General features: G+C 42.9%; 1 protein-coding gene across 8 annotated transcripts in view; it reads right to left on the bottom strand.

The window, feature by feature from the left end:
* Nucleotides 1-9,746, bottom strand: part of LRRFIP2 (leucine rich repeat (in FLII) interacting protein 2) — a 71,661-nt gene extending 61,915 nt beyond the window's left edge. For 7 of the 8 annotated variants that reach the window (XM_015405750.1, XM_015405752.1, XM_015405758.1 and 4 more), the window contains exon 1: nt 9,557-9,746. The gene's annotated coding sequence lies outside the window, so the exon portion shown is untranslated. Of the gene's footprint in view, nt 1-9,324; nt 9,383-9,556 lie in introns of those variants that run through there. The other variant, XM_015405751.1, reaches the window with a different exon arrangement.
* Nucleotides 9,747-14,376: the final 4,630 nt, after the last annotated feature.

The raw sequence follows: 14,376 nt of genomic DNA, 5'->3' as shown, positions 1-14,376 counted from the left end.
TTTACAAGAAGTCACTCGATACTTTATTGGAAGGAATGACATATAGTTTACTTACACAGTATTTTAATGACCTAAGCACACCTGAACTTTGTGTTGCAACTTTTGATTCTGAATTTTCTTTAAGTCATTTTCATTCTCTACATTCTGTTTGCTCCAATGTCTAACCGTTCACTACAGATCTATAGTATCTCACTTCAGTTTGGCACTACTGTATCTTTAAACTTCAAACACTCAAGATTGTGGGCTTCTCTAGTATCACCCAGAGAAAGAGAAATACTATAGGACACAGTACTGTCAGGCTCATCTGGTACCATCTGCTCTGTGGCCTGGGCCTGTGCCAGCAGAATGAGTATCAAATATATGCAATGCACTGGGTATCCTGGTTAAGAATGTACTATAAATACACAAGGCATACCTTTTTTTATGCACACATGTTCTTTAAAATCCACCTGGACAGAAATAGTGACACCTGCTGAATCTCTCAGTCAATGAAATAGAAGGCCAAGCTACAAGTTAACATGAAGCTGTATACAACATTAACTGAAAAACTTCTTTTCTAAAACACAGGATTATGTTCCTGACAACTGTTGGAAGTGAAGGACTTTGCGCTGTCTCTTTGCCTCAGACTACAGAGTAAAACTACAAGAGAGTCAGGCTGTGGTCACACACATGAAATAATCCACTTTCAATCCACTTTCAGTGCACTTTCCAACTGGATTTTACTGTGTAAAGGCCTCAGAAAGCTAGATAGGCAGGACACTGACCACCCTTGCTTTTAGTACTCTCTGACTATCCCTTTGAAGTGTACATTGCTACTCTTAGGAAAAGTTTCCTTCCTTCTGGCTTCTCCCTCAGTCTCCACACAATGCCATGTTTCTCCATCTTGGCAGCATGAGAGCAGGATGTCTTTCCTGCATCTCCATCCATCTAGCTAGTTAGACTAGATTACGGAACCTATCTCTCCCCTATCCTATTTAGAATGGAGTTCCTTAAATAAAAGGACTCATTTTAGTTTTGCAAATATAAAGAGGCACTGTGTAACTTTGTTTCTTGGTCTCACACATACTATGCCAGATGGCTTCGCTGCGCTTGTGAGCCTTTGTGCACTCTGCTACCGATATATTCCAGTAACAAGGACTGGACCTGAGACCTTTGATGTGTCCCTATAATGCAGCTACGGTGCTCCTGCAAGGTGCTCCTACATAATCAAACACCTCAGAAGGCAATTACGAAACATAACATAAAAGGGTTAAAAGACTCATCACTTAAACACACAACGATTCCTTCCATAATTGTATTTACATGAAATAGGCAATAACTGGCCTAAGGCATTGCTTTGCCTGTCTGCAATAGCCCCCGCTGCTTCCACAGTGGCTGGATGCTGTGACATCATGGGATGTTTATCAACATTTAAATGTGCAATGAAAACACTGTCGTTTATGTACATGAAAAGTCACTACGGATGACAGTACTGTTCGATAATGGTCAGAGTGTCAGACAAAGATCTATGAGGTTCAAGCCACCTCTCTGCCATAAAGCTTGTTGAGTGACTTTAGACCAGTCACACACTTTCAGCCTAACCTAATTCACAAAATTATTGTGAAGTTTTAATAAGGAAGGAATGATGGAGTAACAATGTATATCAAAACTTTACATGGTGTCTAAGAATAAGAGTTGTGCACTTTGAGTAGAAAGAAATGTGGCAGGGACAAGGGGCAAAGCAGGCTAAAGTTTATGAAGTAACAAAAAGAAAGGTTGTTGGGTAAAAAAGTTAAAGGCCAAGAAAGAGAGATAAAAGTAGGACACAAAGGTTAGACAAGGCAGGTGATGGGAGGGCAGAAGAAACAGAAAACTGAGGAAACAGAGAAAGGTGGTTGGAGAAAACCTATCACATACACTAAGAACAGAACAATGTGTTTTAGCATGTTCTGCTGGAATGTGGGGGGAGGGGGAGTTCGGGAAAAAGGAGATGAGAGAGTGTCCTGCTTGTGCCCAGGGGCGGGCAGAATTTTCATGAACACAGTCAAGCCTAGGTCTTGATGATAACCAAGCTGCAGTGCTCTGCACTAACTGGAATCTCCACAAGCTGAGAAGAGACCCTAAGTAGAGTGCACTGCAATAGTCTAGTCTTGATGTTACTGTGGAGTGGAACCAGGTGGCCACATTAGCCATGTCAAGGTAGGGGGCCATCTTCCAGGCTAGACTAATGCTGGATCCCATTGAAAATAGGAAACACAGTGTTTTCCAACCAGCATCATTTCTATCTTGGCTGGGTTCAGTTTTAATCTGTTCACCTGACCACAGCAGTCAGGCAGCAGCTCAAGACCTCAACTGCATCACCAGTGGATTTTTATGGACATACACAGCTAAGCGTCATATGCATATTGATGTCATCCAGTTCGAAATCTACAAATGATTTTTCCCAAAGGCTTTATGTAGAGGTTGAATAACAAGGGGAAGAAGATTGTGGAACCGCCCAAGAAAGTGAGGCCACCAGGGCCACCTCTGTCCCATAACTCAGCCTGAAAAAGGTCCAGAATACATGAGTTACCTAAGAAGATCTGGAGATGGTACACTACTGGTCTCTCAATAACATTCCCAAGAAAGGCAGATTAGAGACTGAGCACTAATTGACCACATCATTTTTCTATAGGGATGGTTTTTAAAGTAGTGGACAGATAATCACCACAGGAATACAATATGAGCATGAATTAAATATGAATACAACTAACACAGGTGTGAAGGAAGAATTCACAAAGAATCTAGGAACAGGGAAAGGGTGCTATTAGCCAGAAATGAATAGACCCTAAGAGGTTGGTCAAAGACCAGCAAAGGGCCTAAATTTCAATTATTAGCCAGCAATCTAGTTACCAATGATTACAGAACCACTTGTTCTATTGTAAATATATTTTAACAATGCTTTATACAGCTTCTGATGGATGAGCCAATGCAATTGCTTTGTCACACCTGAGCCAAGCAAGACTTTTATGATAAGGAGGTATATATTTGCCTTACAGGATAAACATATGGAGCAGAGGTCCATCAGTCGCTATTAGCCACAAGGCTCCAGTGGTTAAGATGCTGAAGTGCCGATCGAAAGGTCAGTAGTTCAGCAGTTCGAGACCCAAGTGCTGCATGACGGAGTGAGCTCCGGTTTCTGGCCCCATCTCCTGCCAACCTAGCAGTTTGAAAGCAAGAAATTGCAAGTAGATAAATAGGTACCACTTCGGTGGGAAGGAAACAGCGTTCTGTGCGCCTTGGTGTCTAGTCATGCCAGCCATATGACCACGGAAATGTCTTTGGACAGCGCTGACTCTTCGGCTTGGAAACGGAGATGAGCACCGTATCCCTAGAGTCGGATTCGACTGGCTTTCGAGCAAGGGAAACCTTTACCTTTACCTATAAATAGGAACTCTCAGTCTGGGGCAAGTGATGCTCTGTATTCTTAGTATTGGGGGGGGCAATAGTGAGAAGGCTTCTAGTGTCCTGGCCACACTGGTGGACCTCCTGATGGCACCTGGTATTTTTGGCTACTGTGTGACAGAATGTTGGACTGGATGGGCCACTGGCCTGATCCAGCATTGGCTTCTCTTATGTTCTTATGAACTGGCCTAAGAACAACAGAACCAAATATTTAAAATAAAGGACTGAATATTTGCCATAAAAACTAAAGAATGTCATCACAAGTATTCACATGATGGGATGGAATATCCACATGCCAACAAAGTGAAAGAATATCCACCACCACGGACTACCATAATCTTTGGGGAAATGTTCTTCATAGGTCTCAAAGTGGTAATTTCTATTAAGTAAGCAATTATTCATACAAAAGGATCTCCACTTTACACTTAACCAAAATGAGCATTTCCATCCCATTTCCATGTAAATAAATATACTGAAACTATGTGTCTTTCTTCTGCTTAAACAATTTCTGAAGCCTAAAACACACAGGTTTCAAAACATTATATCCAATTAGCCGTAACTAGAACCATTATGCAAATTGCCAGAAAAATGGCCAAGAATCACTCAAGTTTACTCTCCACCCCCTTTTCTTTTTGAGGCTAAGAAATTACCATTTTTGAACCACAATTTATTTTAATGATCTATGAAGGGCTGTGTTCAAAGTGACACCGTTGAGCAGTAGTCATTCAGCTGACATGAGGGTAAGGACCACTGTGCCAGCTAGTCCTCTGTTTGTTGGCACAGCAGGCAGTAATAGGGAGCCTGTTCACCTTGCCCATCTCTGTTTGGTTACCTATAATACAATTTTCTTTCAGCTGGGTTGAAAGAATGGGAAATGTTGTACAAAGAGAATGGCAGTGCTTTACATTCAGGAAAAAGTGGCATAATGTTAAGATAAAGATGCCTAAAAGCAAGGGGATGCAAAAGTGAATAACTCAGAATTAGGGCTATCATACTGGTTTTGGCAAGCAGGCATTGTAATGTATTTGATGTTGAGCTAGTTCCATAAGTCATTTACGTGGAAACTATCATTTTCACTAGGATTATGTCTTTTATGGGCTGAATCCTATGAAACACTAAAGGTAAAGTAAGAAATCTTTAGATATCGGCAACACAGTTTCAGCAGTAGTATTTCACTTTTATATACTTCCTATTGCAAGGAATTAACTTTTACATTTAGATTTCCACTTCCTCACAATCTAGATGCTTCCTCCACATGTTTATGTATGAAAGTTTGAACTTTAACATCATATCCTGAAATGTACCAAGTTATGATTCTTGTATGCCAGTGATGTTTATATTTGAAGATACTGTTTGCCCCATTCCCGTCCAATTAAAAATTAAACGTTATATATTCCTGTAAACAGCATTTGATTCCAAGCATCGCTTTTTTATCTGGCTCTGCCCTCTATGTCCCTGGACACTAAAAAATACCTGCAGCCTTGGGGAGGGGGAGGGAGAGGCTGAAGAATGTGAAGCCACCCAACTGCCAGTCTGGAGTGTGACAGAATGAAGGAGACAATAGTCTAATGAGAATTTTTGGGAAGGGGGCTTGGTGACCCAAATGAAAAACTGTTCCACAGAGGAGATAAAAACACAGTAATTTAATTATAAATAAAACCAACAGTTACACAGCAAAATTACAGTCAGAAGTGCTCTTATAGCCCAGGTCTAAAACTTAAGCTACACAGCTGTAGTTATTATATTTTGCCTTTACCAAAAAGTGACACAAGCAGCAAATATGATCAGCTCACTATTGTTCTCTTATCCACCCTTGAACTGTCTAGCAATAGCCATGCCCTCACACATTTTTGGCTCTATTATCTTTTCATTACATAATGTACACAAACTTGGTTGTCACACTTGTCAAATGTGGTTGTTATATAAAGGGGTTTTTTTTGGGGGGGGGGGATGCTTCTCCCTGGATCATACTTCCATACATAAACAAGATAATTGAGACCAAGCTCTTACATGTGGGAGCACTGGCCATTATTAAAAACAAAGTCTTGTGAGAGGTATTTAAAAAATTGAGAGCTAGATTTTATGGAAAATAACTAGAAGTGATTATGGTAGATCTTGCTTTTAGGCAGAGCTCCAGGAGGAAGATCTAATTTTTATCATGATTATCTTCAGTTTATGTATATTAAGTAGTGGGATAATGTCCTAACCAACATCTATTTCAGTAATATTCTGTATTTATACAGCAAACTTCATTAGAAAGTTACTCATCCTATAACTTACTGAAATTACCACAGCTAGCTGAGGAATTAATCATTACCAGAAAACAAGTACTATTTGTGCTACTCCCATAGATGTTTCCCAAGAAATTTTAAAGATGCTGCAGTTGTAATCATAACATAAAGAACACAACAGTACCAGAAATTATCTAAGAATTATGCCTTTAGTAACTGAATGATCTAGATAACAACTGAAATACTGGAAGTCCAATATATATTATAGAAGTAAACTCTCGGTCCCACCATAAATCTGTAAAACCAGTGGTCCTTACTCCATGGCTAGTGAAGAGCTGCATTCACAATTACCATTAACTAACAAAGCCAGGTGATTACTGCATGCACTTTGCACCACTCCAAACACACACATTCAATATATAACTCTAACCAGAGGCTACAGAGAAGGGTGAGTGGGTTGCTGCAGCAGATTGGCCCTTTACTTCCATCCCTGGCATGAGGTCCACAGCTCAGGAAAGCTAGCAGCCCAACCATCCTTCAGTCCCTCCAGCAGTGATTGTTTTAAGGTGTGACTCATCTGTTAACTACAAGCTCTACCAGGCAATGGCTTGGCCCAGTTTCCTGGAACTTGGGGCAGGTGCCACACTGGGGATGCAGTCAAAAGTACTAGACATATGAAAGAAGTGTGTTCAAATTATTAATCTTTTTAGCAGATGGACACATCTACTGTATTCCACCATGCTTCAGGTAGTAAGGATGTGATAAGCATGCAGCTGTAGCAATCACTAAATAAAATTATCATAAAAACTTAACATTCTAACTAAATAGCTATAATTTAACAAATTATTTTCCTTCTGCATCCTATAGCCTTCATTGTCACAAGGGAAAAGACAGCTTTCATCCTTCCCTGAAGCACAGAAATACCACAGGAAAAAAAGAACAGGATACAGAAATAGAGCCTTTGTGAGACTCATCTTTAAGTAGACAGAAACACTACTTCAATCTAATTTGCTGCATTTAAAATTATTATTGATGTTCCAAACGCAGAACACTATACTGTGACCCAAACCGTATGTGCAAGCTCCACAAAAATCAATGAACTTACTTTTGAGTAAACGTCTTTAGGATCAGAATTTAATAATTCCATTAACAATGATGAAGTTCAGACTAGAGTTCATTAGGAAGCAAAAAAGATAACTGAAATAAAGGACAGCAACTACTGCCACAACACTTGAAAATATTACTGAGCATCACAGCTTCTTAGTTATGCAAAAGTCAAACTCTGAACATACCTTCTTGAACCACAATTCCCAATATGCTCCCCCAAAGCATACTACTACCAAACTGGCCTTCCTCCTATTCTTACTTTATCCACCCAGTATCAAAACACCAGTACTCATTTCTGGTATTGAGAACAAGGAATGATTCCCACTGGCCCTGTCTGAAGCAGAAATTTCTAAGCATCTGGAGAAGATCACTTCTACATTAAGGTTGCTAATTCCAGATTCTGAATCGACTTGTTACCTCCAAAACTATGATCATTTGTGTGTGTGTGTTAAGTGCTGTCAAGTCACTTCCAACTTATGGCGACCCTATGAATTTAATGGCCTCCAAAATGTTCTATCACTAACAGCCTCTCTCAGGTTTTGCAAACTGAAGGCTGTGGCTCCCTTGATTAAGTCAATCCATCTCATGTTGGGTCTTCCTCTCTTCCTACTGCCTTCAACTTTTCCTAGCATTATTGTCTTTTCCAGTGGCTCTTCTCATAAGGTAAATAAAGTACAATAGCCTCAGTTTAATCATTTTATTTAACTCTGACTAAACATATTATTTACTGAAACAACAAAATCTACATATACTGATGAGAATTCACCTTGCTCCTTCTTCAGTGTTAGGCTCTAATGCAACAGACCTGGCTATTCCCCAAATAAGCATTCAATATTAGCAAATGGGACTGATCCCTGGTGGCCAGCAGCAGAAAGAGCAAGGCGGCTGTCGTCGGCAGAGGACGGAGGCGCGGTGACGTCATCCAGAGGCGCGTGGAGCCAGAAGGACGTAGTCGGGCCGAGGAGGACGTCGCCTGTGAACCATCCACCTGTCTGCCTAAGTGCTAGAACATCTCGCAGCCGGGAAAAGGAGCCGAGCCGAAAGAATGACACCAGCCTCCACCAGGGTGCCGGTAGGCAGCCCCTTCCATTGAATTGATGTGGCCTTAGTTAGGATTCAAATATGTGACTAGCACCCAAAAATGTAAACCGCCCAGAGACCCCTACGGGGGTTAGGGCGGTATATCAAATTGAAATAATAAATAAATAAATAAATATACAAAACGGGAGATCATGTGCCCCTTCCTATTCCCCTTCTCAGTGTATTTCAGGTTACTGTTATACTACACCCTGCAGTCTTGTACTCCCATCTGAGTAATCTGAAATAACTGCCCCAAATAATTCCCATTTCACCTATTAGTATGTGCTTAAATCTTTTGTTTGCATAAGATTTGTACCTTATTTTTCTGTCCATTGAACATTATTTTTCTGTCTCTTGTAGTTATAACAAAAATACAAACATGAAGCCATGTTGACAAGTCCAGACCTTGAAGAGCTTCTGTAGCTCTTCAGCTCCAATTCTGAGAACACATCACTTTAAATTATCATCAAGATTAATGTGACTCACTTCTGAGCAAGCAAAATTAGGACTGCCGAGAGTTGTACAGAGAGGGGGGAACTCTGTTTTGGCTTTTCCTGTTATGAAGCTACTCCCTTGGCGTTCTTCCACATACAAACCCTTTGAACACCACCCCAGACCACTTTAGGTTTCAGCACATCTCACAAGCCCTGAGCTGGATAACCCAGACTAACCTGATCTCAGAAGCTAAGCAGGGTTGGCCCCGGTTAGCACTTGGATGCGAGACCACCAAGGAAGTTTGGGAGCACTACCTCCGAAGGTCTCTTGCCTCGAAAACTCTACCGGGTCCGCCAAAAGTCAGCTGTGACTTGACGGCACTTTCCACCGCCACTTCTTGCAAACATGTCTGGAGGCAAGCAATCTGTCTTATTATTATTTGCTCTGGGAGTTCTGCATAAGTAAACTCCACTGCACAGAAACAAAGGCCGCTGGCTTCGCTAGGGCTCATTTCCAAGCAAGCATGTTTATGGCGGTTGCATGGGAGATAAGAGGGCTCCCCCCCCCACCCCCAGGAGCTGGAACAGGCAACCCTAACATTAAAGTGATCTTCAGCAGACGCCCGGAAATAGTTTCCACTTCCACGCCGCGCCAGGGGGAGCTCCTCCCTTGCCCCCAACGCCGGGGGCCACTGACGCCCTGCCAGCTCCCACCACGCTCCTCCGAGATCCCCCAGGCGGGCACACCACCACCTCGAGGGCGGGGGGATGCCAGAGCTCTCCAGGCCACAGAAGTCCTCCTGGCAGCCAACACGCCCTGTCAGGGAGACCAGGAGCTTCCTGTGGCGGCTGCCCTGCCTCTTCCTATTATAAGTGACCGGTGTTTCCAGCACTCGATTCACAGTACCTAGAGATGAAACGGACAACCCTCCCCCCCCCCAAACACACACACACACACCCCACCCCTGCGATGCCTTCAGCTCAGGCAGGAGCGCCCTCCTCGCTTAATTCCGGCGCGGCGAAACACCGGGAGCTCGCAATTCCCTCACCGGAGGCCACCGCGGTCCCTTTACACAAAGCGAGCCACCGCCAGGCAAGCCGAGCAGGCAGGGCGGGGCAGCCACCGAGGGCGAGGATGAAGCCTCCCCCGCCGCCACCACTCTCGTCGTCGGTCTTTCCCCGCAGCCGACCGCACTCACGAACCGGAAAGGGAGAAGTGGAACGGGGGGGGTCCCCTTCTACCCCCTTCAGCCGTTAACGGCCACACAGTAACGTCCTCACCTCGCGCCGACGCCGGGGTTCCAAACGGACCTCAGGCTCCCCCCCTCCCGGAGGCCGGAGGAAAGCAGCTTCCTGTCACGGCGCCGCTTGCCTGGGCAGCCGGCCGCTCCAACCGTCAGCCCCGCGATCCGACACTTCAGCCGCCGAGAACTCTTCCCCTCACACACACTCCCCGGCGCGCATGCGTCACTCCTGGGTCCAAAACAGGAGGAGGAGGAGCCGCGGGCCTGGGGCCGTGGTCGAAAGGCGCACGCGCAGAAGTAACGGGGGAGCGGCGCGGTTGGTTTGTCTGAGGCGTGGTTGGAAGAACAAGAGAAAAAGAAGGTTCCAGTCCCAACGGCGCCTCGAGGGCGAACAGCGTGCGCCTCCGGTATGGGCTTCCCGTGAGTCAGAGCCCACTTCTTCAGGAGGTAAACCGGCCTCCAGAGGCTTCTAGTCAGTCGCCGTGGCTGCCCCTGTCCCAAGGTGGGGCGCTTTTCGGGTATGGCCGAATTGATATTCGATAGTATGAATGTCAAATCAGATTTCTCTGTACAGAGTACTTGGCCCACATACAGTTGTTATATTTAGCGTCATATGGAAACAGACTGTGGTGGTTTTCCAAACTGGACGCTTCACCTGGCTGGGGACTGAAATCTTCACCGAACATTCCCAACGTCCCGTATTAATCACATCTCCGCGCGGCAGAAATAACGCAAGGAAGATAAAGTCACCCAAAAAATACTTTTCTAGACAATCTCCTCAGCTCGCCTCCTGTCACCAGCCGCCGCCTGCTCTATGCACCTGACAGCCACTTATGCCGCAAGAGCTCTTGTCGCTGTCCAGGAGCACAGTGAAGTTAGTGCCATAATATCTTGGGACAGTTAAGACCAGCATCCGGAATGCAGGATTTTCCTCCATTGCACTTCCTTGCTACGGAAAAAAATGACTTATTAAAAAGGTGGGAACTGAGGCTCTGCTGATGCCCTTGGGAACCTTTTTTGCAGGTGGCACGTTTTTTCGCTTTCCCCTTTCAAACTGCTAGGTTGGCAGGAGCTGGAACTAGAGATGGGAGCTCACCCCATCATGCGGCACCCGGGTCTCGAACTGCTGAACTACCGACCTTCCACAGCCTGCAGTTCAGCGTCTTAACCACTTGAGCCACCACAGCTCCTGTATATGTATAACTTACCCTTAATAGATCACTCAAACTGTGTGCTGGGTTTCTCATTAGCCTACAAAGCTTGCAGTTTCCCTAGAAGAGGCTGGACCAGTAAAAGATATCCTTTGAGCCTCTGTACATCTTTGCCAGAAACGTGATATTTAACGCGGGCAGCAGGTCACAGTGTCATCCGCACAATTCAGTGATATGGTGTTTCTTCAATTCCTTGAAAGTGAATAAAGATCTGTGAACATGGGATTACTCTGCTAAACTTCAGCTGACCTAAGAAATGCCAGAACAGATTGCAAAGGCGTATCATTTGAAGCAGAAGGCAGACTGAGTCAAAATAGTTGGAGAGAGAAGTAGGTCCATAAGTGTTTCTGTTTATAGAAGCTTTTCTATGTTTAACAGAGTGGCCTGATTATACAAGCATTTGGCCTGGAGATTATAAACTCAGAATCTTTATTTGGAGGTTTTATTTACTCATCAGCTTCTTCTGTAGATTGAAACCCAAAAAAATGTTTTTAAAAATTGTGCAGCCTGATCGTGTGTATATTTACACAGGAGTAATTATTTAATGTGACTTCCTTTCAAATAACCATGCATAGAACTAAAGTTGTTATGGTATAGTCATTGGACTAGAACTCCCAGCTCAAATTCCCCAGTTGCCATAAAACTCAGTGGGTGACCTTGGGCAAATCAGCCTAGATAAAATGAAGGCAGGGAATCATGTATGACATCCTGAGCTCCTTGGAGGAAGGGCAGGCTAAAATTATAATACATAACCTTGCTAGCTGCTTAAATCAACTTGATGGTTGTCTCAGCATCCTTAAATTATCTCTGACCCACTATTCAGAACATTGTACCATTGCTCATGTGTAAGAGAAGGGAGGAAGAGACATTTGTAATGTGACAAGCAATCCAGGCAATGTAGATTTTACATTCCTAATATAAAGTGATTGAAACCAGACGTATTTTAGAACTCAGGAATTAAAATATCAAATATTGTAACTGTGTTGCAATAAGACGGGGGGGATTCAAAGATACATGATGATTGTGTTCACACAATCTATATAGTTTTACAGTTCATATGTTCTTTAAGTATATTTCCTACACAAAGGCTGTGATGTGGGCCATTTTGCACATGGGTTATTTGCCCTGGGTCCAATGCTGTTGGGAAGTGGGTTCTTTTCCTCCTTCCCCACAACATTGGAGTTAATTTGTGTACCTCCCATGATATCTCTTTTCTCAGTTTTTCCCAAGCTTGTTTTGCTGCAAAGTTTTGGAAAAGCCTGAGCAAAGCCTGGATGGGTGGCTGGGAGAGTATGGGTTTTACCGGTGCCACTCACATGGCAGCCAGTTTCCCTGCCCATCCCCACGGTGGCCATTTTCTACCATCCACAGCCACGAGGGAACCGAGTGTGGTATACATGGGGTCACCAGGAGGTCTTTCATCTAAGTATCAACCAGACCAAGGCCTATTTGGATCATGTCATTCCCCAGCCATGCCCTAAGCAATGGAAGGAAGAGAGGAAAGTTGTAAGCAATTTTTGTATACATAAATAACTTTCCTTTTCTGCATCTGTAATTTGAATTGGCGAAAATATAGTTTTAAAATGAGTTGTTCATCTCTGTATCCTGCTCCCACATCAACAAAATTTAGTAGTCAGACAGTCTAGTCTAAAATTCTTCGTTGTATCACTTATGAGAATATCCCTAGTTTCTGAAGTTTCTACCGTGCTGAGGATTTGGATGAGGAAAGTATTTACCTGTTTTTAAAAGTGCCCAGTTCATTTACTCCAAGGGAGTCTCATTCAGTTCATTCAGAATAGTTAATAGTTAGCACTATAAATATTGCAGCTTTAATCCAGGAAACCATATTTTAGATAAATACATAGATGTTAAATGTCCTCTTCTGAGATTGGAAGTATTTGCTCTGCAGTCTGCATTATGCTGTCACATCCAGCAGTTCTACTACAAACCAGAAGATTAATCACAGCAGGTGATATTTATCACAGTAGTGACCATGGCAAATTTGGCTGCCGTTTGAAAGTTTATTAGACATTTTACAACAATATAATTTTTGATAAAAGTGAATAATAGTTATAATTGATTCATCATGCTGAGTGATCCATGTGCAACACTGCATACATTTCGAAAGCAACAGTGTATGTCCTAATAAATTCAGATTGATTGACTGATTATTTGGAAGACCTTTTAGTCTGCCACTCAGCATACTGTTTCCAGGGAAATGTACAAAATAATAGCACTATGAAACCTGCTTGTACAAAATAAGAGCAGCCTTAAATAACCTAAAATAACAGTTTAAAAGATATAATCTAAACTTTCAATAACATTTAGCATTTTAATAAGATGATAATGAATTCAAGCAAAAAAGATCAAATAATATATCTGTTTAGACATTAATACCCCACTTTTCTCCCCAATGGAGACTCAGAGCTGCTTATAACATCATTCTCCCCTCATGCATTCCATCTTCACAACACCCTGTGGGGTCGCTTAGTGTGTGAGAGAGAGTGACTGGCCCCCAAGTCATGTAGAATGAAGATTCAAAATCAGCCCTCCCCCAAAAAATCATAGTCTAATAGTAATGACTTCTCCACACTGGCTCTCAGAATCAGAATCCATCAAATCAATTACTATGAAACACAGCAGAGCAAGGGGGGGGGGAACTAATCCAAAAGCCCAGGTAAAAAGATGAGTCTTTGACTGGAACTTTAGCTACGCATGGAAAGGGAGTTCCATCGTCAAAACACCACTACAGAAGGCACTCTGATGGTGGTTGCACAGAAAGAAGGGCCTTTCCAACAGATCTCGGTTTTGATAGGCAGATTCATATTAATGAGTCAGACACAGCATTAGGCAAGAGGAATTTTTGCATCGTAATATAGACAACTCCTTTCAGATACAACTCATAAAAGCAAGGGAAGTTATGCTGAATGTTTGTCATTTGCATGTTTGAAACATAATCTTGCAGACTTCGTAGGTTTTATGATTGCTTGGGAGGTGTCTTTTATCTTCCTTGTATTTTCAAAAGCTCTTCTTTTGCTTGGTTTGCCACATTTCATAAATGTGAACTCTTTTAGGCCTGTATGAGATCTCAGCCCTGGCTGCAGCAAGATTGTGGAACAAAGCTTTTCAGTTGGGTATCCCCGCCCATTAAGCAATGTGGCTTCCACAAATATGTTCCCTGTATATCACAAGTAATACTTTTTATTATGCAGCAAAAGGTGTATTTTACTTTACAGCATACAATTTTTGTCAATATTAAAAGGAAAATTGTTTATTTTCCTACGAAAATGTCTTGCAGTGGTATGTTAGGGCAATAATAATTCCTAATATTGATTTATTGTTTTGTACTGTTAAAGATAAACATTTTAGAATTCTCTGTAGCTGTCCCAGGACTCCCAGTTTCCCTTTCCAAGTTCAGAGGCCTTGCCACAGTGTCTCCCACTGCCCAGCGCCTGGTCACTGCGGGGACAAATTAATGCCTTGGGCACCCTTGGAGGAATAGCCACTTGCCAACTGCCTGCCTTTCCCCGGCTCCTCTCTTCAGATAGTGTGTTTGAGATGGTGGAAGTCTATGTGGTACAATAAACCACTCCCAGCATAAGAAGTTATAAAGTATTTATTAAAAAGGAAATGTTTACAAGCATAT

This window comes from Gekko japonicus, unplaced genomic scaffold (assembly GCF_001447785.1).
Source record: "Gekko japonicus isolate JY-2015 unplaced genomic scaffold, Gekko_japonicus_V1.1 scaffold58, whole genome shotgun sequence".
In the NCBI taxonomy this organism is placed as follows: Eukaryota; Metazoa; Chordata; class Lepidosauria; order Squamata; family Gekkonidae; genus Gekko; species Gekko japonicus.
This window is presented reverse-complemented; position numbering and strand designations above follow the sequence as displayed.